A 25,046-nucleotide genomic window follows, 5' to 3' on the forward strand; every position below is an offset into this window, starting at 1 on the left:
AGTTCAGTGGAAATGGCAAATGTAATGGCTTCTGAAGCAGCCAAGCATTTCATTGCTTCGTGTCCTGCCCTCTGCGGAGGTTTTCTGCTGCTATTGTTGGTGACATTTATAGCTGCTGCTAACAGGGAAAGGGTGAAAAAAGAGACTTGTTATTTCTGCTTGTCGTTGCAGCACTCAGGACATCAACTTTAGGAAATTAGATCTGGAGAGCTTCTATTATTTGCTGTTAGTCTTCCTTCAAATGCATGCTCCCCCAAACCTCCCGGGCGCTCCTTGCTTCAGAGCTGCCTGCAAAGGGACCCAGAGTGCTGTGCTCTTCCCCACAGGAGAGGAGTTCCCAAATGAATCACAGAATCACTAAGGTTGGAAAAAACCTCTAAGATCATCTAGTCCGACTGTCAGAAGGTTAAAATGATGTGAGAGCCTGTAAGAATCTGTACAGCACGCTGGTAGGGAGGGAGTAAATGTGCATAGTTGAGAAATGCAGCATTTGGTGTACAAATTTCTTTAAAAAAAAAAAAAAGGAGGAAAATTGGCAAGGAAACAAAGGCTGAAGCTTGCAGTTCTTGCAGAGAGCAGTGCTGAAATCTGCAAGCTCTCTTGAAATAATGGCCTTTAAAGGGAGACTTGTTCTAGCATCACAGACCTCATATTTCTTATTGGCCTGGCATATTGCGTGAGCCTTATGTTTAGCAACCCCTTGCCATGTCTCAGCGCTTACACAGGGTTTCATCACGCTGAAAGCATTCAGGTTCATGTAACACTGCTGCAAGCAATGCTCTCTTGCCTGCATCTTGCTCTAACAGAGCCGAGTGGAGCAGAGCTCTGACTGGAGCCACGTGCACGGCGCTGGGACACACGTTTCTGCACGCACACCACGGACAGTCCCGGAAAGCTCTGTCTTCTGTAGCTCTTTGAGGTTTGCCCATCTTTGTAGAAGGTATAGCTCGGCCTTGCTGTGAAGCAACGATGCAAAGAGGAAGGCAGATATTGCTCATCTGTTGAAAATACGTTTTGAAACGTGGTGTCATGCTTTCCTACTTTGCAGCGCTTGGTATGGTGCCAGACTTTGTCTTCAGTCAGAACAGCCCCACACAATTTGGAGAGGAGTTTTTTTTCTTAGCATCTCAGTCTCTTGTAGTTCAGGCAGTTTACTTGAGACGGCATTTACTTCTAAATGCTGCTTGGAAGGCAGTGCAGTGTTGGAGACTGCAGAAATCTGGGAAGGCTTTGCTGTTTGCTGGAGATGTCTGGGGGAGTAAAATGGGGAATAAAGTGGTTCTGGATTGAGCTTACATTGTCATTCAACACAATTTCCTCAGAGGTCCTAAGGGATGCTAAGGTGTAGAAGCCCTTTTTTTTCCCTTCTTTTCTTTTTTTATAAATAGCTATTGCCAGTTGTCTTTTTATGTTGTCATTATTTTTAAGTGCATTGCAGTGGCAAACTGCTAGCACTTTTCCCCCATGATTTCTTCCAGAGTCCTTCCTTTGTTCGTGCTTTAAATATTAATACAAGGATTAATTCCTATGGAAACGCCGTGGAAGTCTTTCATGGTAATGATTAAAGGTAACACTTCTGTTTTTTTCTGTACTACTCCTGAAACTCTTATCTAATCTCCTTTGACAAAGCTGAAGGTTGCTACCAGTGCCCTACCAGAATGAAGAGGCAGGGGAAGCGGTGACCCAGCTTCAGAATTTGGTTCTTGCTGGTTTTCAGCCCAAACTCTTCCAGCACTATGAAGAAAGAATGGTTTCTTTTGCCGTGCGGGCACAGAAGAATGAAATTCTGTGTTTGAGCTTTAAATGGATTTGCTGGTGTGCACTTACAAGACGTTAAGGCTTTGATGGGGGGAGCTTCTATTGCAAGGAAAAGGAGACGTGCGGTAGTTTTTGGCTTCCATTCCCAATTACATTTTGGTAGAATTAACTTCATTTCCCTCTTTTCTTTTAGTTCTGTTACACGTGCAGCTGGGAATCCAGTAACAGGCGTGTTTGAGCCCACTGTCGATACCTGCTGGTTTACATAATTTCGATTGTGTTTCAAGGTCCTATTAATTAAACGCTGGTCACATCGTTAGGCCAATGTTCCAATCCATATCTTACCTAAACTTTGTCCTGTCCTCACCCCAAGACAATGACCTGCACCTCTCCTATAGCATAGGATGGGTGAGGCACTGGTCGGTTTGCGCACGTGTTGGGTGAGTCCCTTGTTTGCATGTAGATTTCTGCTCATGCAAGCATAGATAAGGACTGGGTGGCAGTCACTGATGTGAGAGAAGGTTCAATGGTGTGCTGAATTCACTCAGGTAATAGTATGGGGACTTTGCAAGGAAGATTCATGACCTCCTGGTGGCACGTGAACCAGTCGCGTGCCCATACAGCAGTGGTGGCCAACAGCTGCTTTGGGCACAGCTCTGTCAGGAGGTGTGAGGGAGGTGTCCTCTGGGGTCCTTCCCCACTGCCCAGCCCTGCCGGGGCACATCTGAGCACTTTGTCCTGTGCTGCGTTCCCCAGCATGAAAGAGAATTGAATGTGTTGCAGTCCAGTGATGGGCAACAAAGGTGGTGAGACTGGAGAAGCTGATGCATGGGGAGAACTGGACAGAGCTTTAAGGCTCAGCCTGCAGAAAGGAGGCTCTACATTAGGGGATTATGAGCTGATGTAGGGCAGTGAGGAGGACCCTGCCAGCCTCCCTTAAGCAGCGACAAGAGGCAGTGTAAATTTGTGTATAGAATCATCTAGGCTGGAAAAGGCCCTGAAGAGTTAAACATAAAACATCCTTGTTGCAAAGGTGGTTGAAACCTGAATGTGGTCCCGTGACCAGTGCAAGTTCCCTGTTCTGAGCAGCGTCTGCAGAACTCCCTCCCAGCTGTGGGCTTTGTTACAGTTAATGAGGTTTCCTAAATGACCTTTGATATTGGAGTTCACCATTTTGTAAACGGCTGAAAAAGGCCATCTTATTGCAGTCCTGTTGCAATCAGAGGTCTATTGCATGTGTGAACATAACTCTAGCTGAAATTGCTTGCATTTAACTTGGGTCCAAGTTACACGCTCATAAAATACTTGAGATGTGGATCTGTTGGCTGCAAATTGGGCAAGGCATTCAAATTTGGGTTGTGTGTGGTAAACCTCTATCTGTGCAGTATGAGGGCAGGGAAGCATTTATTGCTAATGGCCCAGTAAATGTTTTCAACACGTTTGACTGGCTGCATCTTGACACATACTTGTTGCTGTGTGTATTGTGCTATGCATAATAAACTAAAATAATATGGCTGCTGGCCATATGTTTGCTGTCGTTAACTTAGGACGGCAGAGATTTTTAGAAGAGATTGAAACCTTTGGCTTCAGTCGTCCCTGTGTGTGCCAGGAGAAATTGCACTTGTTGTTGGGGCTTGTGGTCTGAAAGTGGAGGTTGAAGTATTAGAAGTCCCAGGTTTGTCGTGATGTACCATCACACGTGTGGCCTTTGCTCATGAGGCTGGTTCAGAACTATTTTGTGTGTTCTGCACCAAAAAGCATTGCATGAGTCCGTTAAAAATGATAGTCTGCAAATGGACGTAGTAGGTTTGTGGGGAGTGACCCAAATCCTTTCTCTGTTAATTTGAAATACTGCCTCAGAGGCATTCACACATTACTAGAGCGGTACCCAAGGAGTTGTTACTGCCATGTGGGTGAAATGACAGTCTGCAGTAAATGGGGTGGATTGTGAGAGCTGCCTTCTTGTAAAGACACGTCAGGATAACAAGCAGCTTGATGGGTGACTTTCCTTTCTGGCCTCTTGCAGTGCTTTGAAAGCCTGGGTGGTCACTTGCAGCGTCAGCATCTTCCTTTAAAAAACAGAAAAAGGAGGGGGGAAAAAAGACCTTTTAAACAACTGTCAGTCCAAGAGGCCATAAAGGGGAACAAAGCAAGATGTGGCAGGTCGGCGCCCGGCCGCCGTGTGTGGGACAGCTCGGAGGTGCCATCCAGAGGGCACAAGTGTGAGTTTGGGGTCAAAGCACGTCCTTTGGGGCACCTATCCAGCACCACGTGTCTCTGGCAGCTCTGCCAAGGGAGATGCTTCTGCAGTGGGGTTGGAGGCGTATGGCCAATGCTGGGGTTTTGCCTTCTGGAGCTTGAGCCTTCCACAGAGAACTGCATTCAGCCGGGTGGGAAAAGGCATATATTGCCCACCTCCACTTTCATCTTTCTAGATCTGAGCTCCCGTGGTTTTGGGGAGCAGATTGACAAGGACGGCCCCACCTCAATGACTCTTCAAAGAGGGTCTGAATGGGAAGTGACCTCCTTACATCCCATCAGTGGGAACAGCTGTTCTCAAAAGGGCCCCACTGCTTTTCTTTTTCCTCTCCTTTCCTAAAGTAATAGAAACTGTAAGGAAGACCAGGGCTTTGCTTGCAAAATCCGATCGTTTAAGTGGTTTTTCCGGATGCTGTGTTTTATCTTCTGGTGATTAAATGCCTGTCTACAGAGGAGAGAAACATGATGGATTAAAGTGCCCTGTTTTTCTCTGATTACGTAAGGGCTGATTTGTATATAATCTAAGAGTGAAAATGTTCCCAAATGAACTATTACATATGTTTAAGACCTTCACAGTTTGTCTTAAGGAGGAAACAACATAGATTTGGGGCAGATGTGTGAACATGGTCACATTACTTTTGCATCTTCACTGGCATCTTCAAGACAGGGCTGTGCTGTGTTTCCTGGAACTTTATGGAGGTGCCTGTGTATTTATCTCTTTTTAAACGGGGAATGTGGATTGCAGAGGAGAAACGCTTCATTGCAGCATCACTGGAACTGGATGGTTTTAAAGGTCCCTTCCAACCCAAGCCATTCTGTTGTTCTCTCATTTAGCATGTAGGGTGGTGGGTGTCCTTTCAGGCAGGAAGGATCACACAGAGAACATGTTTTGAAGCAAAATGTTCTCATTTCACCCAGAGGATGTGTGAAAACTTCAGAGGGCCCACGGCTGGGCTAACAAACGTTGTGTGGTTTCATATGAAAAATGTGAGTTCTGTCCATGGGGTGGAATTACTCCTGTGTTAGTACAAGCTGGAAAGGACCAGCCCAGAGAGGCTGTGGATGCCCTATCCCTCGAGGTGTTCAAGGCAAGGTTGAATGGGGCCCTGGGCAGCCTGGTCTAGTATTAGAAAGGGAGGCTGGCAGCCCTGCCTGTGGCAGGGGGTTGGAGCTTGATGATCCTTGAGGTCCCTTCCAACCCTTCTGTGATGACCTGGGGCTGTGGGGAGGACATGCGCGAGTCCTAATTGCAATGAGCACACATAGGGCTAGATGTTTATTACCTGCCTGGAGAGCCAGCAGGAAGGAAGCTCGTATCTCCCTCTGCTTGGTGCTAGTGGATTGCACCTATTTCCTTCTGAGCCCAAAGAGTCCTGGGGAAACTGGAAAGGGTTTAGCAGAAGCCCACCAAGATGGCCAGAGACCTTCGAGTCCCAGACATCCTCCAGCGGGAAGCTGAGGGAGCTGTGAGGAAGGAGCTGAGGGCCCATCTGACAGCCACTACAGCTGCGGGGAGGGCGGCCGTAGGGTTATGGGACAAGCATCGCGCTGCACTCGCATCGAGCAGGAGCTGGGGCAGAGACCTTCAGCCCTTCCACAGAGCACCCCCAAACCTCAGCGCAGAGCACACAGCAGCTGTCCGCCCCTGCTCGGAGGCAAACAAAAGCTGATCTGAGCCTGGATGTGGCTTTGTGCCGACGTCTCAGTGACTAATGCTGTGAGGGTGGGGGGAGGCATCGGATGGGGAACATCTGGGCTGTCACCGCACGGCCGAGTCGCTGCCGCTCCGGCCATTGCTCTCATTTCACATGGCTGTGCTTACGCTGGGTTCAGTGCTATGTTTTATTAACGTGGGAATTGTGGTGAGTGCTCCTTAGGTGGGAAAAAAAAATAAGAGATCTTAAAATCCTGATCTGAAGGTGTCAGGAAGGAATTGGTGTGTGAAGGGCTGAAGCGAGGCATGTTCTCTGGGCTCGCATGCAACAGGGACGGCTTTGGGATGTTATTATCTGGGATGGACTTTTAGGCAGGAGGTGGAGAGGAAATGAAGCAGATCTTGTTTTCTCCTGTGACATAGATACTGCAGGCAGCCCTGGCAAAGTCTTGCCTGGTGAGAGGTATTGAATAAGACCATCTTTTTCTACTCTGAGGCAGAAACTCTTCAGCGTGTGTTTGGTGATTTTTAGGTTAAGAAGCACTTCTCAGCACCCCAGCAGCGTGTGGGACGCTTCCACAGTGAGAAGGAAGTCCTTGCTGAGGTTTGGGTTTGCCCTCTCGGGGCTCTGCATGGGGCAGAGCAGTTCCATTTAGGGCTACTGAGAGAGATGTGGGGCCTGGCTTCTTCCCTTGTCAGCACAGACCCACAGCTACTTCTCTCCTCCTGTCCTGGGGGTAAGCCCTTCCCCCATAGGATACGCTGTTTTGGTTGATTTGTGTTTGAATTTGCACTATTAAAAGATGCTAAAGAGAATGTGGTTTTAGGAAGGCAAAAAGCTGGGAGGCTTAGCAAGCAGTCAGCATCTTCCTGCTGTCCATTTCACTAACGATGGCTTAATTTAAGTGTCTGCAACTGCTTGTGAGACCTTTCTGCCTGTGGAATGACACAATGGAGCTCCGTTGGCAGTGCCGTTCAGCTTTGGCTTTCTTTTCAGCAGGCTGGCTTAAAGAGTTCCATCCAGCGTCGTGGCTTTTGGAGATTCATTTTTAGCACGCCGTCTGTCTGGCTCACTTTGCAGCATACAGCCAAGATTGGCGGTAGCTTAGATATGACCACTGTCTTACTTCCTTCTGTCTGAAGGATGGCCGCCAGATTGGGAAGGAGCGCGCATCGCAGCGCTGACGCACGTCGAGGGAAATCCGGGAGCTGTCTGCTGGAACAGCTGCCTGCCCTTTTTCTGAAGAAGACGAGGGAAAAAAAGCAGGGCAGTGTTGAGCAACAGCCTGCGGTGCTTGAGCCACCGGCGCACAGACCCATCGTCTCCAGCAGCCTCTCTGTCAGATGTTTGATAAGCGACTCAGAGCGGCGCTGGGGAATTGGGAGCGTTTTTGAGATGTCCTGGTTTGCTCGGAGCCTCGGGATGAAGCGTGTGGGCGAATTCCTCCCAGTCACTGTTATTCAGAGCTTCCCGATCAGGAAGGGGGGAGGAAAGGAGCTGAATTTGTTCTTAAAGTGAAGAAAAAAAAAAAAAAAAAAAAAAAAATACTCGGCTTGCTTTTAGTTGAGAGTGATGCATTTTAATGGGTCTCATCCAGCTCATACTGCTGAAGAGGATTACACCGGTATGGAGAAACCTTCCCAGTACAAACACCCTGCCTGGTACAGTGTTGGAGGGATGCTCCCAGGCTTCAGTGCGCTCTCTAGCTGTGCCTGGCTTGGAGCATGTGTGCTGAGGGTTTGTGAACCCCCACTGCTGTCCCTGCATCCCCCTGCCGGCCCATTGAGTGGCTCCTCCTGGTTCCCCTCCCCAACCACGTGCTTTTGCTCAGGCAGTTGTGATAGCGCTGCTCCGGAGCGCAGGTGCTGGTTGTTCAAAAAGGAAAGTCCCTCCCTGCTCATTAACCTCTTATTTCTGTCTTGTGCGTCATCGGCGCTTAATTATTGTTAATAATTATCAGGGAAGTTAAAGGACTTCTCCCCAGGAGTTCGTGGAATCACACCCAGAGCTGCACATGCAGCTTCTCTGTGTACAGAAAGCAGATAGGAGCACTTGACTCCATGGTCAGCAGGGAAATACACAGTGAGGAATCTCACTGGGCTCGGTGCTGCAGAGGCACGTAGGTAAAACGCTGTCAGTGTATGCAGCACAGCTTGTATATGCTTTCTAGCTCCTGTGCTTTGAAGGCTCCTAGGGCAGGACATTGGCATCTCTGCCTTACGATGGTGCACATTTTTAGCAGTTGTGCTTCCAAAAGCAAACCAGGTGAGCAGTCTAGACAGAGGTGACGGAGGATTTCCCTTCGGACAGGAACCCAGCAGAAGGCAGAAACTGGAGCGAGTCCGATGGGAGAGGACAGGCCTTGGGCTTCTGCTTTTCTTTTTCTGTCTTTATACTGTAGTTCGCTGGCAGTCCACCCAACCCAGTTGGCTGTATTAGTTCTTCCTAAGTGAGAGCTTTACATGGGTGTAGCTCTCTCTTTTCTTTGGCAGCCAAACCGTTTTCATTTCCAAAGGCAGAGGGACAGAGCAGAGGAGTCTGTTTTATTTTTCTCTCGGTGCCATTCCGAAGTAGTGGAGCTTCAGCTAACTTAGAACTTGGATTTCAAATGGAATAAAAGGAATGTGGGGAAAAGGGACACGAATACAAACTGGGAAAATGGGGCGATGGCAGCGCCGCTGTCCCCCAATGGCTCAGTGTGATGAGCCTCCTAAAGCACTGAGTGTTTGGGGATGGGAGCTGCTGTGGGTTCCTGTACTCAGTGTGGAAATCCCATGATTCTTTTTTGAGGAATACCTGGAGCTTAGTGTGGGGCTGTGCCTTCCTCCCTGGTGTTGCAGGGGTGGGGATGGGGATCTCAGTGGTTCGGTTGGCCCTGCGGGGTTCTTTCTGTATGGGATGTCTGTCCCTTGTGGTCGGTGTGGCCCCGCTCCGAGCGCTGAAATGCTTGAGGGGAGATAATAGCCTGTAATCTGACAGCAGATCTCGCTATGCAGAGGACAGCTCATGGCTGTGTTAACAGAAACTGCCTTTCTGAAGGAAGTGGGGCTGATGGATGTCTTCTAATTATTCCCTTGTGTTGCAAGTGTCAGAGAGCCAGCTTGAAATCTCTGCCCAGAATTCACAGCTTTAATTTGTTTGACCTTTCCGCTGATGAAGACATAGGGCGGTATGAATCGCAGTCATCTCCATTAATTTCTCCATTGTTCTGTGGATGCAAATGAATGTGGTCCTCTGCCGATCCCGTATAGAAGATGTGTGAGGAGGATGCTGAGCTGCTCCATCCTGGGGGGATTTGTTATCAGAACGGGGTGAGTGGAGGATCCCAGCTGTAGTTTTCCCCATACATCCTAATGTAGGGGGTTCCCCCTCTTTCTGTATCTTTTGTTAGAAGTAAGCATGTCTTCAGGCATGGATTTCATAGATTTCACCTTTGGACGCATGTCCCAACAAAGAGAGATATGCATCAGATAACAAGTCAGATGGCATTCCTCAGCCAATCAGCCTGAAGCCCCTTTGGCCCTGTGTGCTCAGTAGTTTATCAGGGATGCTTTTTGTCCCTGCTTTCCTGCTTCAATGAAGAGGAGCTGTGGCTGCCAGGCACTGCTGGTGCAGTGGGTGTGCTGCTACCAACCCTGTGCATCGCCAGCAGCCGCAGCACTCATTTTTGGTAACTGGGAGGCAGATGAAATTGCTGGGTATGATTTGATGTCTTGCCCACAGCAAAAGGGATGAATTAGAGACAGGAATAGCAGCGCAGCCTTTTTTTTTTTTTTCTTTTTGTGTGCAGGAAACCTCAGAGCATATAAAAACCATTGCCGTTTTGATTACCAAAAAAAAAAAGAAAAAGAAAAAGAAACTGAACGCAGAGATAAAATAAGAAAACCTCAAGTATAATGGTCTTGCCAGTCATAAAAATACGTCACAGAACAAAAGGCTGCAGAGGTTTTTTTTATGTCTTGCATTCAGCACGGTGGATTGCAGAAGAGTTGGCAGCAGTGTTTTGAGAGCCTGCACCTCGCTTGCAGCTCTCGGTTCCCCGGAGGAGTGCCCTGCTGGCTGCGCAGTGCTGGGGATGGGAAGAGACAGAACTGGGGTAGCTCTGATTGCTCTGACTGGGGCTTGTTTCATGGCGGCCCTGTCAGTGTCCTCTACAGTCCTGGAAGCGGAGCAGAGCCAACAAAGAGCTGTGAAATCCCACGGCTGCAGAGCTCCTTTGGGCTGTTCTGCGCTGGTGGCACTTTGTGAACCCTCAGAAGTGACGTTGGCACTTTTAAGTAAAGCTTTTCATCTCCTTTCTATATATCTGTAGCTGTAGCCAGCAATCTGCTTCCTTCCCTCATCCCTTCCCCCCAGTCCAAGCATGCTGCTCCCCATTTCCCCAGGCTCAGCCCTTGCAAGTAGACCTGAATAACACAGATTTTCCCTGCCCCCAAACCAGGCTGCATTTTACTAGCAGTTAGCTGAGTTGTGGTGCATTGCACTGAGTCAGGTTCTTGCTGTGTGAACCTTTTCCTTGTCTTCCTGCTTAGGGTGTGGGAACACAGTGCCTTTCTAGCATTACTGGGACAGGGTGGGGATCTGTACCCTAAGCCAACCTGCCCTATGCATTGCTCTTGCAAAATCTAACAGCTTTCTTTGGTCTGTGGCAGCGGCAGAGCTCAGAGGATGCAGCTGTGCTCGCAGCAGTGCCTTTCAGGGATGTCTGGACCAGCTGCTGTGCTCCACCCAGGGTAATAGTTGGAGGGAAGCAAAATGCTGCTTAATCCCAAAGCGCTTCTCGTGCCCACAGCTTAGCTTGGAGTTCCGCTGCGGCTGAGGCTCGGATTGCTCCAAACCGGTGGTGTGACCAAAGCAGCATAAAATGCGCGCCTGGGCCCGGCTGGTGTCTGGAGGAATACTGTGTCCTTGCAGCTTCATCGCCCATCCACGTTGCTGGGGAGGCTACGGCTGCTTTCCCTGCTGCTTGGCATTGCTTGCCCTGCTGGCTCTGCGCAGCCTTTGCCGATGGTTTTTCCACGAGGTGCAGCAGACGCTGGTGCCCAGCTGGCAGCTGTTGGTGCTGCTGCTCCCTGCAGTCCCGCCGACCCAGCTTGGTTTATGCAGGGCACGAGGATGGGAAAGCAGGAGCAGGCTGTGCTAGGGCTTCAGGCTCCTTGGATGTTGTGTGTCGCATTTCAGGTATCGCTGTGTTAACTGGAGAATTTTAGCCTGCTCTAATTTTGCTAAGCTCATTTCTGAGCTTCTCCAGGGGTGAGTGATTAGAGAAGAGGTACTTAAGTGGACCTGAGATAGGCATATCCTACGCTGCAGGGGAAGAGCTTATTCTACCATCTGTCCTGGGGCAGGAATTACCCCAACACCCTGCTGTGACAGCTGGCCAGGCACAGTGCTGCAGGAAAGGGCTCTGGTGTGAGATGCTCTGAAGCCTTTCTCAAGCCCCCTAGATCCCCTCCACCCTTTGCTACCACAGATGCAACAATAGCAAGCCTCAGCTTGGTGGACTGCTGCCACAGCCCCAGATATCAAATCTGTACTAAGGGTTTGTGGTGAGCACGTGCTAAGCAAGATAAAGGCAGTCACTTGCAGCTAAATGGAGGGTTTACAGGTTGTGGTGCGGGCAGGGTGCTTGCAGGTGAGCAGCAGGGATGCTGTGGACACAGAGGCCATGCAGCAGCTCCCAGGAACTTGGTCTAAGGTATAAGTGCATTTTAGAGGAACTGTTCCAAGGTTTGGCCACTTGACAGCGAGGTGCGCTGATCTCAGTGCCTGCAAATCACTAATGAAACATCATTCCCCTGTTGTCAGGTAGGTATCTAGCCACGCCTAGCATTCCAGCTGTGGCTTGGCCTTTGCAAATAGCTTTTCTTCTTACGCTACTGCTCACTCAAAGAAAATGAAGCAAATCATAGCAGCCGTACTTGCAGTCATCCTTTCTTTCCCGTTCTTGTCATTTCTAAGGCCGTCTCACCCTTTGTTACTCCTGCCCCATCCTAACCCATGTTTCATGGGACAGCACAGGCCCACAGCAGTCCCTCAGTGCATCCGGCAGCACTGTGGCTGTGCCTCTTGAACTTGTTGTGCCCGACAGAACTAGGTGTCAGCAGCTCCTATTTCAGCTTTCATTGTTGGAGTTCTTGTACCAACCAGTTTGCCACCTGTAATTACCATCCCTTGGGTAGTGACGGTGAATTCTGCCCTCCAGGCCTGCTTGGGGGTGGAAAAAATGGCATGTTCCTGCTGCTGCCTCATTGAAGCAGTGACATGCAGCAACCTTGTTTTGCTTTACGGTCCAAAGAGCATTTGAGATGGAGTAAATCTTGCAATCCTGCTCCAATGGTGCTGGAACGCTTTTCAGGCTGGTGAAGGTTACCAGCAGGCTGTCCTCTCCAGCTTCAGCCACCCCAGGCAGAGGACCTGCAGGGCACCCGGCCAAAGCACGTGAGGCTCCATCTCTCCTGGGGGTAAGAGCCAGCGGTCAGATCTCCGGGGGCACTCCTGTGTTTAACCAGTCCCCATTTAACCACCGCTCCTGGTAGGGAAAGTCTGCGTTCCTGGTTTGTTCAGTACCTTCCTTTCAGGATGAGGTTGCCAAGTCTTGGAATGTGCTAATTGTCACGCTGTAATTCCATCTGCAGCCTTGATGAAGACGATGTCTTGAGGGGTGATCTGTTTTCGACTTCATTTTGTGCAGCGTGGGCTGGCATACAAACTTATGCAGTTTTGACAATCTTGACTTTTAGGTTTTTCTCTTCAAACGAGAAGAGAGGCGTTGTGAAAAATCAAAGGAAGTACAGTAAGTCATGAATGCAGTCGGGGCAGAATTTGCACAGCTGCCAACATGAGGTTCAGATATTTTACTGGGTGATACAAAATAAATGTTTAATTCATAGCACGTAACACTTTAAATAAATATCACTTGGCCACCATCTAATGAGGATACGTTTGACCAGTGACACCTCGTATTCTGGAGGCAGCCTCACTGGCTGGCTGGCTGTTACAGCAGCCTGTGGAGTTCTAGAAAATGAACATTCAAAATAGAATTCATCCAGTCTTGTCTGAAATGAGTCTTCAGTTTTGCAGCGCTGTGCTTAAAAGCCTGGGTTTAATGGCTGCTTGAAGACAGCCCTCAGGGTTAAAACTGGCTTTACAGAGGACTAACATGTATGCAGGATGGTAGCAGCACACAGCTGCTGCAGAGCTCAAGCTGAAGCCCTTGGTATTGCCCTCCATTGGCCTTCCTCAAGGTGCACTTGCTCATCCCACGCTGCATGCCCTGTTTCATTCCGTTCCCTGGCACCAGCACAGCTCTTCCTGCTGCTCCCTGGGTGCCAGGGCTGAAACATGGGGTGAACCAGAATGTTTGCACTGTGAGCTAATCCCTTTGGAGATGTTAGATAATGCAGTAAATAGCTCTGTGGAGTGCTGCAATTACCTTTCACGTTTCGTCATGCTTCTGAAATTCTTGTCTCCTGAAATTGGGGCTGTATTTTTAGTCCAGGGCAATCAAAAATGTCTGGCCAAGAACCTGATATAGTACCTAGGAAAATGGAAATATTCCTTTAAACGTCTTCCAGAGCTGCGGCTTTCCTCTGAGTATTAAACTCCATTTGTTATGTCCTGATTATATACTTTGGTCTGGGTTCTCTGCAGCGTGGATTTATGGCTCTTTCTATGGACGGTTTGATCTCTTCCTTGTTTTTTCAGAAAACACGACTTAGACTTTTATTTCAGCATGATGTAAGTGTAATTATTTCGCGGGCGAGCAAACTCAGATTATACACTTCTGTTTGCCACCGAGCCTTACAGATGATGATGATGATGATTATTATATTCTTCATTGTTTTTGATGAAAAGGTTCGTGCTACTAAAACCCTATACCTGTGGCATCAGGGGAATGGTTTCTGCAGCTTCCATGCAAGGAAGGAAGACTCGTGCTGTGCATCAGGCACCAGGGTTTGGCTCCATGCAGCAGTGACATGAGCTGGTGCAGCTCCTACAAACAGTGAGTCCCCATAGCACCCTGTCTGTTGCTCAGTAGCTCTCAGGCCACAATCCATGCCTGGTCCCAGTACCCTGATCAGCCACCACTCTGTGTTGTCTCCTTGCCATGGACTACCCCACTGCCTATGGGATGCTCTGCAGTGTCACGCAGAGCACAACCAGAGCAGCCCAGCTCAGTAAACAGTGCCCTTTGGAGACCATTCCCAGCCTCAGTACCAAGTGGGAGCTGTCTGCAGGGCGAAGATCAAAGGAATGCTTTGGGATAGGGTGGGATTATTTTGTTTTTGATGTGTGCTTTTTGATGCTGTGGGGTTCTTTTACTTCCCCCAGTGTGTTTTAGCCAGTAGACAAAACAAAAAAATGTTGATCGGTCAGGTGGGTTCTTTGCTATTCCAAATGGAGGGGAGAGGAGCCCACTGTGGTGGATCAATTCCCAAAGTGGAGCTCAGGGTACTCTCCACGACCCCTGAGAGGAGGTTGTGCTGAGTTGGGGTTGGCCTCTGCTCCCAGTTAACAGCAACAGGGTGAGAGGTGATGGCCTCAAGTTGCTCTAGGGCAGGGTCTGGGTGGATATTACAAGGAATTTCTCCTTGGAAAGAGCAGTGCTGCACCAGCACAGCTGCCCAGGGGGTGATGGGGACACTGTCCCTGAAGGTGTTAACATCTGTTGGGATGTGGCTCTGAGGGATGCGGGCGGGGGTGGTCTGGGTTGGACTTGGGCATCTCAGGGGGGCTTCTCCAACATCAGTGATTCTGTGATCCGCTGAGGGACGTGGGGGCTCTGCTGGAGGCTCACAGCCTGGAGCTCTGTGCTACAAGGACAGGGCTTTGGGCAGCAGGAAGGCAGTAGGCACGAGGGCACTGTGCCACCTGGCCGGGCAGATCGGCCCGGATCCAGCTGTAAAACCTTTCTTGGAAAGCCAGCAAGTGTGAAATCCCAGAGCTCAAGAGTACACACTGCCATGTGTTGAAAATCAGTGTAAAGCAGTGGACAACATCTTGCATAAATCATGTGTGCTTGTTGTCTCCTCACCATCCCATGTCGGGTTGGGAAGAGTCATTTCTGATTTAGTGGATTTAGAGGAGTTTGTATGTGATTTCTTTTGACGTGCTTCCAATTAGTCTTGGTGCTTTATTTCCTGGGCTTCGTTAAGCTTGTGGTCTGACCATATTGCAGTAGCCACTCCCAGCACTTTGGATGTGTGACTGGATACTAGTTTTAATATCCGGATATAGATTTCTTCAATATCCTGCAGTGCATTTTTTAGTGCTTTTCTGGATGCTGCTAACACTAAACAGCCTATGATGCACCAGGCCCCCAAGCTACGTTTTAAGGTTAGCATAATGTGTTCCATCTTTCTTCTTTGCGCAACACAGACGGCTGTTATGGTTTGGGTTTGGGTTTTTCTTTTTTTGGGACACGATGTACCTGAAAGGGAGATCTTGCATAAGAAATGCTGGAAGATGACATGTGCACATGTGTCTGTCCCGGTCCATTACTGTGCCCTCTCCCTCCCGCTCTCTCCCTTGATCTTTGCACATCTTTTGCTCCTCTTTTTTTCCTATCTGTGTTGGATATCACAACAGCCAACTGTTTGCATGGAGAGCAGAGCGTCCCAGGGACCATCTCTGCATCCTTCTGGCTTCAGGTTCTGTGGAAACAAATATGATAGTGGAGGAAGAGATTCTGTCCTCAAACTGCTTGCTGAAGAATATGGCACTGAGCAGATTTGGCCAGATTTATTACCAGTGTTCCTGTAGTACTTCTGAATTATACAGGCAGGTAGAAGGCAGCTATTTCACGAGTAAAGAGGCCGAGCTTCCCTCTGAGACACAGGAATGTTGCTTGCTGCTGTGTATTCTGGACCAGGTGTAGCTCTGCCTTCTCCAAGCATAAAAAAATATTTTGGATGCATTACCTCTGCATTAAAAAGAAAAACTAAAGCCGTGCCCTCGGGCGTTTGACAGGAGGCCAGCCCTGAGAGTGCAGCTGAAGACGGGCAGACAGGTTCCCAACATCTGGTGCGGGTGGGTGGATTTGTTTGGCACCTGCATCAAGGCGAGGCTGCGGCATGGCGTGATAGGAGCATGGCTGGTGCCCTCCCACTGGCACTGCCATCTGAAAAACACCACGGTGAGGGGCACAGTGGCTGGGAGTTGAGGGGTGGGGTTTCTAGGGGATGTGTCCCTAGGGAAAACTGGGCAGAGAGGTGCCGGATGCCCCATCCTTGGAGACAGCCACGGTCAGGCTGGATGGGCTCTGAGCACCTGGTGGAGCTGTGGCGTCCCTGCTTGTTGCAGAGAGTGGCACCAGGTGGCCTTTAGAGGTCCCTTCCAACTTAAATGATTCTATGATTTGATGAAAATCCTGATAGCACTGGGTTCAGCATCTCACACTGACTTGTTGCAAAAGAGCGCATCCGTGAGCATCCTCCTCTCCCAGATCTCTGCACGCCTCCCAACTGTACGGACCAGAGCTTCTATTGTAGGGCACAGAGCCAGCATGGATGCCCAGCGTGCTGCCTGGCACAGGATGCTCGTGGGGTGCAGGCAGGAGCTGTGCTCAGCCCACGTGCCGGAGCTGGAGGCAGCAGCACAGCCGCCAGCACGCTGAGTCCGTGGTATCTCCAGCTCCAACCGCACTGACCTCAGCAACAACCTGCCGTGCAGATGATAGACTTCTATCTCAGAAGGGCACCGCGGCAGCTGCAGCAGAATGTAGTCCTGTGTGTCCCACTGAAAGCCCCATTGAAGGGCTCTGGCTCCCTGTGGACGTGCAGCCATGGGACGGCAGAAGAACACTGTCCCCATCCATGCACCCTGCCCTCCCGGCCCATGGCCCGGCTCCGTCTGAACCGCGGCGATTTACAGCGCCCCGAGGAAACGCGGCTCCTCTCAATGCAGCTTTAAGCTGTCAGGCTGTAAATTGTCCTGCTTCAGGAGCTGCTTCAAAGCAGCCCTGCCTTCCTGCAGCAAGGAGAAGGCTTTTTGGCAGCCCCGGCATAAGGCATTTGCTATTCATGAGTCAAATCCCTGAAATGTCCTCGATCAACAACTGAAAATGGGTCATAAGGAGACAAGGCATCGCTGTCTGGTGAACGGGGCTGCTCTCTCCGACAGCCTTCTCCATCTGTTGGCAAGCACTGCTTCTGCTTTCTCAGCAATGTCCTTTCCTCCCTCCCTGCCTTTCCTCAGGGCAGTGGGACCCGGCCCCATGGTCAGACTGCTCGGATCTCCGTGTCTCCCTGCTCCTCCCTGTGCCCATCTCCTGCATCAGGGAAAAGTCGCAATGGGGTAAGGGGGTGTCACGCATGGGAACGTAAGCACTCCTCAAAGCGGAGTGGTTTCCACATCCAGAGGGGCTACAGCCTTCAAGGGGAGGGAAGAGGAAGCGAGCACCGGCCTGGTGCAGAGAGACAAAGTGCAAAGGACAGCTTTGGAGTGGGTCCATGCCACCCAAACTGCTCAGGCACAGTCATCAGAATGAGCTGTCCTATGGGTCTGCTCTACAGGAGCAAAGGAGACCCCAGGATGGGACCAGAAAGCCCCACATGTATGCATGGTGGTGATTGAAAGACTGTTTGGTGTGTTGTAGGAGTAGAAAATCCTTCACAAAGCTTGGGAAAATTGGAAGCAATGAGGTTTTTTTTCATTTCCAGTTGCACGCAGCATAACTGTGTTTGTCACTGTCCACACCTGTGTTAATTGAGGTCATTACAGAAGCAGCAGCTGAATATTCTCCATGTGCAAGTGAGGCTGCAGACGGCGTCCAGCAGTAGGGTTGAGCAGCCCAGAGGTGAGCCCACATCTCACACAGCCTGTGTGCAGTACCAGGGGTGTGCAGTGCCAGAGGTGTGTAATGCCAGAGGCACTCAGCCTTGTGCTGCAGTGCTGTGCTGTTTGTTACTTCTCCAAACTGTGCCAGACAGCGAGCTTCCAGAAAACCTCAGACCATATACAGTTAGCCAGCAACACTATGTGAAGTCTTTAACCATATTTGAACTAACGGGCTAACTTGGATACCACGAGGGGGGAAATGCCAGTCTGCCTGACAGCTCGTTTTAATAATGAGAAAGTTGTTCCACTGACAGGAGGACAATGAAGGCTGGGGCTGAATGGAAGGTTGTTGCCTTCCTTATAGCTCAGAGCATATATGAAAAAGCAGAGGAATGGTCTGGTCCCAGAGTGGTGCATATGCTGCTTCCCCTCAGTGTGGAGGTAGGGCCCACCCCGTGAGTCCCATCCAGAGGGGCTCTGTTGGTATGTAGATGCTTTCTCTTAAATTATGGCCCATTTTAAATTCGTTGTTCTTCACGAAAGTAATAAAAACAGATGACCTTTGTAGTTAGTGTGATTACTGCAGAATGTAGGAAGCTTTTGACATTTGGGGCAAGAAAGTCAGATTTGTGAGAGCTCACCATCCCCCTGGGTGGGCAAGGCTCCTCTGCTGATCCCCCTGGATGACCATATCTTGTACAACCAAACTGTCATGTGTTGCATGTATTGTAGGTCCATATATTGCTTGTATTTTAGGTAGCAGAGCCTTGCTCCAGTTTTGGCAGTGCCACATCCAATTTAGGCAGTGCATGCTGGCTTTCCACTGATGGGGCAAAGGACAGTGTTTGCTTTTTTCAGCACAGAAGAGTGTGCAGGCTTGAAGTCCTGTGTGGTCATGACACAAGCACAAAACCTCTGCATTTTGCAATCATGGCATCTCGTTGTGGAAATGATGTCTGCAGTGCAGCATTACCGCGCTTTGCTCTTTGCCATCGCTCCCTCTGAAGCTGCGTAATTCCCAGGCCCGGGCTCAGCTGTAGTATCCTTACGGCTTGACTGAAGCATGTGGCTTCTCCACATGAAACAAGACTTTGTGGCTTTATTTCCCTCCCCTCCTCTGAGCAATTATTAAACAATTCTTTTGGCAGGGCAGCATGCGCACGGCTCAAATGCACGCTTCAGAACAATGCTGCATGGCTGCAGCCAGCCCTGGAGATCCTCATCCCACGCTGCTCCCCCTGCACAACGAGCTGGTGGGTGAGGGCTGTGCCTTGTTGATAGCCTCCAAACCAGCTCCAGAAACAATGGCTGTGCTGAAAAACAGGATCAGTGGTGAAGAACCCATTGGAGGATGTTGAAAAAGGACTGTGGAAATCACTGGTGTGCATCATGGATGCTCAAACTCCATGGGATGATGTGGCTTGCCCTTCCTTTCTGCTACCAAGAAAAAGCTGTGATGTTTTTTCCAATCCCCTTTTCTTGAGGAAGGATAGTGGAGCAAGCTCCCAGTGTGGAAGGGATGAGGTTTGGAAAGTATCTCCCAAACATTGACCTTCTTGCAGCAGCTCTTCCACCAACACCTCCAGGGACCGCTGCTGTGGCAACTATGGGAGAGCTTGCTAGCTAATGAACTCGTGGATTTTCCAGTTTCCATGAGGTGCTGGCAGAGCAGTGGCATTGCCATAAGTCCTCAGGAGAGGACATTGCAGGCAGATTTCTAAAGGTGGTGGTGGAAGATGCTCCAGCACGTTGGAGGTGCTGCTGGCACGGCAGCTCAGAGCTTGGCTCTGTCCTGGCGCTTCTGCTCAGCGTTCCCAGCTCCCCTCTCACCCGTTTCCAAAAGATCTATTCCTGCCACAAGTCTTCACAAGGGATCAGAAACAGAGTATGGACTGCTGCCATAAGGAAAGGCAGCCGGATCCCTCATCTAAAGCACTGCTGCCTGGGCTGGGAGTGCCAAACATCTTGAAAATGAATCCTGGTATTTAAAACCCACCCCCACCTCACTTGTGCATCCATGGAAAAGCTGTGGCTGTAGCTATCGTGAGGCCAAATCTTCGCCTAATTAAATTCACTGTAATCCTGTGAAGGCTCAGAGAGGCTTAGGGCTTTGCGCTGCTTTAAGGCTGTCCTTCAGCCTGGCCCTGCTGCCCCAGCATTGTCCCACGTTACCTGGGCACCGTGTACCTCCCGGCTGTGGTGCCCAGTGTGTCACACTGGGAAGCTGTGCTGGTTGTGCTGGGTGATGCCTGGATGTATTGGCTGCAACCCAGGCCCCTCTGAGCAGAGGATTTGTGTCCTGCCCTGTAACAGCAGCTCATGATGGCCTTGCCAAGTATTTGGGGAGCAAAAGGGCTCCTCATCTGGTGTGGTTCTTACAAAATCACTGTGTGTGGAAAGTGGCTCCCAAGCAGGAATCTCTGAATGCCACGAACAGAAGTATTTCTAAATGATTACATTACTGCCTCTTGAAAACATATGGTGGAAAGTCACGCGGCGGTCCAGAAGAGGTCTTTTCTTCTGTAGTCCCTTCTTTTCATTTCCAGCATCCAAGAAGTGTTTGCCAGGGTGTCAGAAGCTTTCTGCTCATCATCTCCAAGAAACTGCCCTCCTGGGGTTATGTGCAGCTCCTCGGCATCCTAATGTTGTGTGTGAGGAAGAGCAGATCCAGGCTTCAACGACTGCGCTTGCTCCTTTTGTGGGCCTGTTGAAAGTCCTAATGAAAACCAAGTTTTTCTTGTCCTCTGCCTGTAGCACCGAGAGTCTGCAAAGTGAGGAGTTGACAACAAGGACGAGAAATCCCACGACGCTGTGTGTTTGGTGGGAAAGTCATTTGGCGTCATCCCCAGCCTGGCCTTGAAACGGATGGCTTCCGGCTCCCCTCAGGGTGCCGTGGGAGGCAGTCCCTATCGGCGGGGCAGGGAGAGCTGAATCACCCCCTGGGCCAGAACCATGTGCAGAATGGCAGCTTTCACCAGGCCGTGTGATGTGCAAATGATGCCGGAAAGAAATCCCGAGTGCACTTCTTCAAGCAATAGCCACGATAATTAGTTATTAGCACCTAGGATGTTCTGCTTCTTTGACAGCAGATATATATGGGATGGAACATTTGTTAATGTTTAGTGGTGTTTTATTTGTTGCTGTTCAATTGGAGCCTTTTGGAAGCACGGCCCAAAGTTGCAGCTGGGTCTCATCGGGTTTGTGCTGTTGAGTCTCGGTTTCCCAAAACGGCACATTCGTTTCTACCTGATTTCTCCTGAGGTACTAAAGGCTCTCAGGTCAGATTCTGGTTTGTGCTTTAAAGCCATAGTCTGTGCCTCTGAGGAAGCCAAAGGCTTTATGGAGAGCATGATGGCATCTGTGTCCTTTGTGTGTCAGATACACCTGAGGGGAGGACATAGCACGAGGTGAGCAGCACTGGCTTGGGAGAGTTGCCTGTGGTGGATTCATCTTCCTCCTCCTCATTCACTCAGGTCTGATTCATTTGTCTCCCTTATCCAAAAGCAGAGAGACCTAAGGAAGGATGGCTTGCTTCCCAGTTAATTGGGCCAGGACCCTTATTTTTGTTTAGATTAGGAGTATTTAATGCAAAGCCAGAAGTTCTCCTCTGCAGCATGGCAGGAGGATCCCAGTCATTTCCCAAGCGTGTGGGTTGCTCCCATCTGGTGGTTTGGAGTACAAAGGCTGTCACGCTGAAGATCAGAAGTGAGGTACATGCTGCCAGTTTTGAAGACAGATTAATTTGTGCTGGTTTTCTCCTTCCTGTTGCTAAGTTAGGACTACTTCGGCGTTTGAACCACATGATCTTTAAGGTCCCTTCCAACCCAAGCCACTCTGTGATTCTGTGTTCTAAAGGCCACTTGGATTGAGACACTATACTAATAGGTAACTTTTAAGCTTTTCTTCTAGCTTAGTGGGAAAGCATGGGGAGAAGGTTAGCTGTTTAATTAAACAGTGACTTGGTATTGCTAGCAGAAGATTAAGCTCCAGCAGCAACTCTTCCAGTTTGCAGATGCCTTGACCTCAAGGTTGCTAAATCCTGCCTGAGGTCTTGGCAATGCATTCTGCAGTGCTTTGAGAGGAGAGCAATAGGTGCACGAGGCTTATGGGGGAGGCAGCCCATCCACTCGGTGTCGTGCAAGGAGCAGCAATTGCACTGGCAAATTGAACTCCCTGCTATCTCCTTCCTGGTGAGCTGCTCCCCACCGAGCAACCTTAGCCAGTTTTCTCATTTTTGAAATTAGTTTGGCTTTGTATTTAAAGCCCATCTCGGGCATTTTGAGGCCTGCCATACAACATGTCTTGTCCACAATTTTCATGAGGCTTGTGGGGGCTGTGTTTTCTGGGCTGTGCCAGTACAATCTGGAGCTATGAGAGAAAGCCCTTGGGGGCTAATCCGTGGCTGCGGGCCAGTTTCTGCATAAACTGCTCTTATTTTTTAAGTCCATTTTCTCCAGTACACTTTTTTTGGCCTGCAAAAGACTTCTTCATTTAAAATGAAGAACATAACACTCTCTCTTTCAGTTGGTCTTTTGGAGGTGAGCCAGGAGTGCCCACAACAGCTGTACCACAGTTTAAACATTCAGTCTCTAAAGGTTTGGAGAACATTAGGGTTTTTAAGGCTTCAACAGGTCTAGAGTAAATAGTGGTCAATAAAGAGTAGCTCTTCTTTGTATCCCTGCGCTCTCAGTGCTCTGTGCTAGAATAAAGCATGCTTAGAATATAATCATTGCAAAATTAATATCCATGAAAGGTTCTTTTTTTTTTATTAAAAAGACTCATAGAAAAACCTGTTTCCCCGAAGGCAAGGTTTGCAGGAGTTCAGCTAGCAGGAGGCTTGTCATGGCCATGTGGAAGCTGGCACGTAACGCTGAAGTGAGACGAGTAGGCATGGGCTTGCATCGCTGCATGGGTGTGCTTGGTAGGAGGAACAAGCACATCACAGGTATTCCTTTCTCTGCCTCTCTTCCTGCCCACCAGTCTTAACACAAGAGATACTTAAGGTAATAGGTGGTGTTTGGGACCCAAGTGAAGTAGAAGCTTGCAGTTGGCTGCTGCCCTTGGTGGTGATGGAGCCCAAGGACTGCGGCAAGAAGCAGAGCTGAAATGATTGGAGCAGATGGATTCATACTGGTGAAGCCATCAACCTTTGCAGGGGGAGCTGCTCATTTCTTAGAGGAATTCACCTGTGGTTTTGCAGACGTGGGTGAGAAAACATGACTCACCAAGGGGCTGCTTCTGGCAAAGGAAAGGGCCTGGGCATGCTTGGGAGCATCGGGTCAACGTCCTGCAGAGGGATGGATTGCCTTGTTGGCTGCTGGCCACTTGGACCTGGCTTGTAGGAAAGCAGTTTGTGAGCTGTGCCCCCTGTAGGGGATGGGTTATCCCCTCTGGTGCCCCGCTTCCCCCATGGCATGCTGCTCATGGATGGAGACGTGGCCACATCCTGCATGCCGAGAGCCAGGGGATAAGCAGGACGCTGAGGGGAGGCTTCCTGGGAAGAGCACCAGGTGCTGGTCCTGCCCCTCTTGTTGGCTGGCTGTCGTCTCTTTGGCTGGGACAAGGTGGCCATCGGCAGATGCTCCTGCTCTAAATTGCTCTGGGTTGAAGCACTGGTGAAATGGTGCAGAGATCTTTCTTATCTATGTTCATGTTTCCAAGAGAGCCAGATTTTAGAAGAGGCAGGAGGTTTTCTCAAGTTTCCAGAAGTGAACGTAGGAGGTGAATCCTGCACATTAAGCTTTCTCTTTAGGTATTCTTGCTAATTTTCTTTAGGATGGTTTGCTGGGGATCCCTATCTGTACTTCCAAGGGGAAGTTTTGTAAGATTTTTCCCTACCCATCAGTATCCCATTAAAACTTTGTTGTGTAACCTAAAAAAGTTGTTCTGCTTTCATGGTTTCCTCTTGCAGCTAATTCTGAATGCCCTAGATGGCAGTTCGGCAAGAAACGCGTCCAGGCTGCATGGTCTTGATTTTGTTATTGTATAAATTGAAAACAACATTTGAAATTAAATCCTATTGTTAACTTCCCTTGAAATAATAGTTGCCTAATTACATGTTTTAAGAATATTTATCTAATGCCACAATACTCTTCAGAAAGCCTGCACCTATGGTTCTATTGTAGTTAAAATGTCAGTGCAATCTCTGGCTGTGTTTAATACTTCTCGTGCTATATACATTGTGGATAAGTGGAGTAAAATACATGTGTGCTTGGCTGCTTTAGTAATAAATCATGCCTAAGGGACTGACCCTGCATGGGTGTGATGGGAGGTCTGCTGGAGCCCTTGCCAGCAGGCAGCAGCTGGGTGTTACTGGTAGAGGAAGCAGTGCAGGCAGCGGTGTGTGCCCCCAGCAGATTGCTCCTTGCTGCCCGCACTGAGATGCTGAGCCTCAGGTCAAAGTATGCACACATCTGGTTTGTTTTGCTAGCGACAATTGGAGCCAGGTGTGAGCTGATCCCCGAGATTCACTGTCTGTCCACAGCAATGGGAAAAATGCAGCTGACGGCTGAATAAAACAGGGCTTCTGAGTCGGGGCAGCTGGTGGAGGCATCACTTGTGCTGTCTGTGAAAGGCACCTTTCTGGGCACGTGATTTTCCTTTGAGTGTGCTACATCGTGGTCGTCAGATTTCTGGTCTTTTTCTCCTCTGTTTTGATGTTGGCTTTAGCTCTTAGCTGTCGTTACAGATTTTTTATATGTACTTCATTGACTGCATCACCTATGGCGAATCTTGCTGTTGATAATGAGGTTGGGGCTCTATTAAACAAAGCCGGTGTGCCTGCTCTTCCGACCGTTCAGTGGCATTTTTGATGCAGACTCAACCCATGATCTTCTAGAACATCCCTCCTCTGGGCTGGTGCGCTGGGGTTAGAATTTGCTCCGTCTCTTCGTTTTCCTTTGAGCTCATTTCCCACACTGTCATGCTGGCTCGCGTCTGCCTTCCATTGTATCAACTGCTGCCTGAGCTGCCCAGAAGCATAAAGCTGTTTGCCTGCTTGGCTCATGCGGTGGTTTTCCGTGAGACTTCTGAATCCAATCTGAGCTCACTATCTGGTTGTTTTGAAACAGCAATTTCCATTTGAAGGATCCTTTTATTCTATCGTACGCACGCATCCCGTGCTACGTGTCTACAGGAGCTTCTGCCAGCAATCTCAGGCACTTACTGTTTTACACTGACATTCTAAAACGACAGGGAAGCCGTTGCTTTTTCATCGTTTCTGTATGGCAGTGCAGGGCTTCAATATCATACGTAGCATCTTGGCCGGAATGATCAGCACGTTCCATTTTCACGCCTGTAGTCCGTAGTGTAACGCGTGGCTTTCATACCTGAACAGCATTTGGGTGTAATGGAAAAATTGCCATCATACTTACTATATATGGTGTCTTTTTAATTGTTTTTATTATTATTAAAGCCCACGGGAAGCGGGAGCATAGGAGCATAGCAAAGAGTTCTGTACTGGATACCTGGTGGCTTTTTTCCTGGCGATGCTGTGCTGTTGGGAAAAAATGAGCTCAGGATCCATGTACTGCTCAGCTGTTTGCCTGCTCTCTATAGGATGGGCAGTAGTAATCCCCGATCCACAGTAGATGT

General features: G+C 49.3%; 1 protein-coding gene across 1 annotated transcript in view; it reads left to right on the forward strand.

Moving 5' to 3' along the window:
- Positions 1–25,046, forward strand: part of CHSY1 (chondroitin sulfate synthase 1) — a gene marked incomplete at both ends in the record, with an annotated part of 59,248 nt that overhangs the window by 32,419 nt on the left and 1,783 nt on the right. The window lies entirely within an intron of this gene.

This window comes from Tetrao urogallus (genome assembly GCF_951394365.1).
Source record: "Tetrao urogallus genome assembly, chromosome: 11".
Lineage (NCBI taxonomy): Eukaryota > Metazoa > Chordata > Aves > Galliformes > Phasianidae > Tetrao > Tetrao urogallus.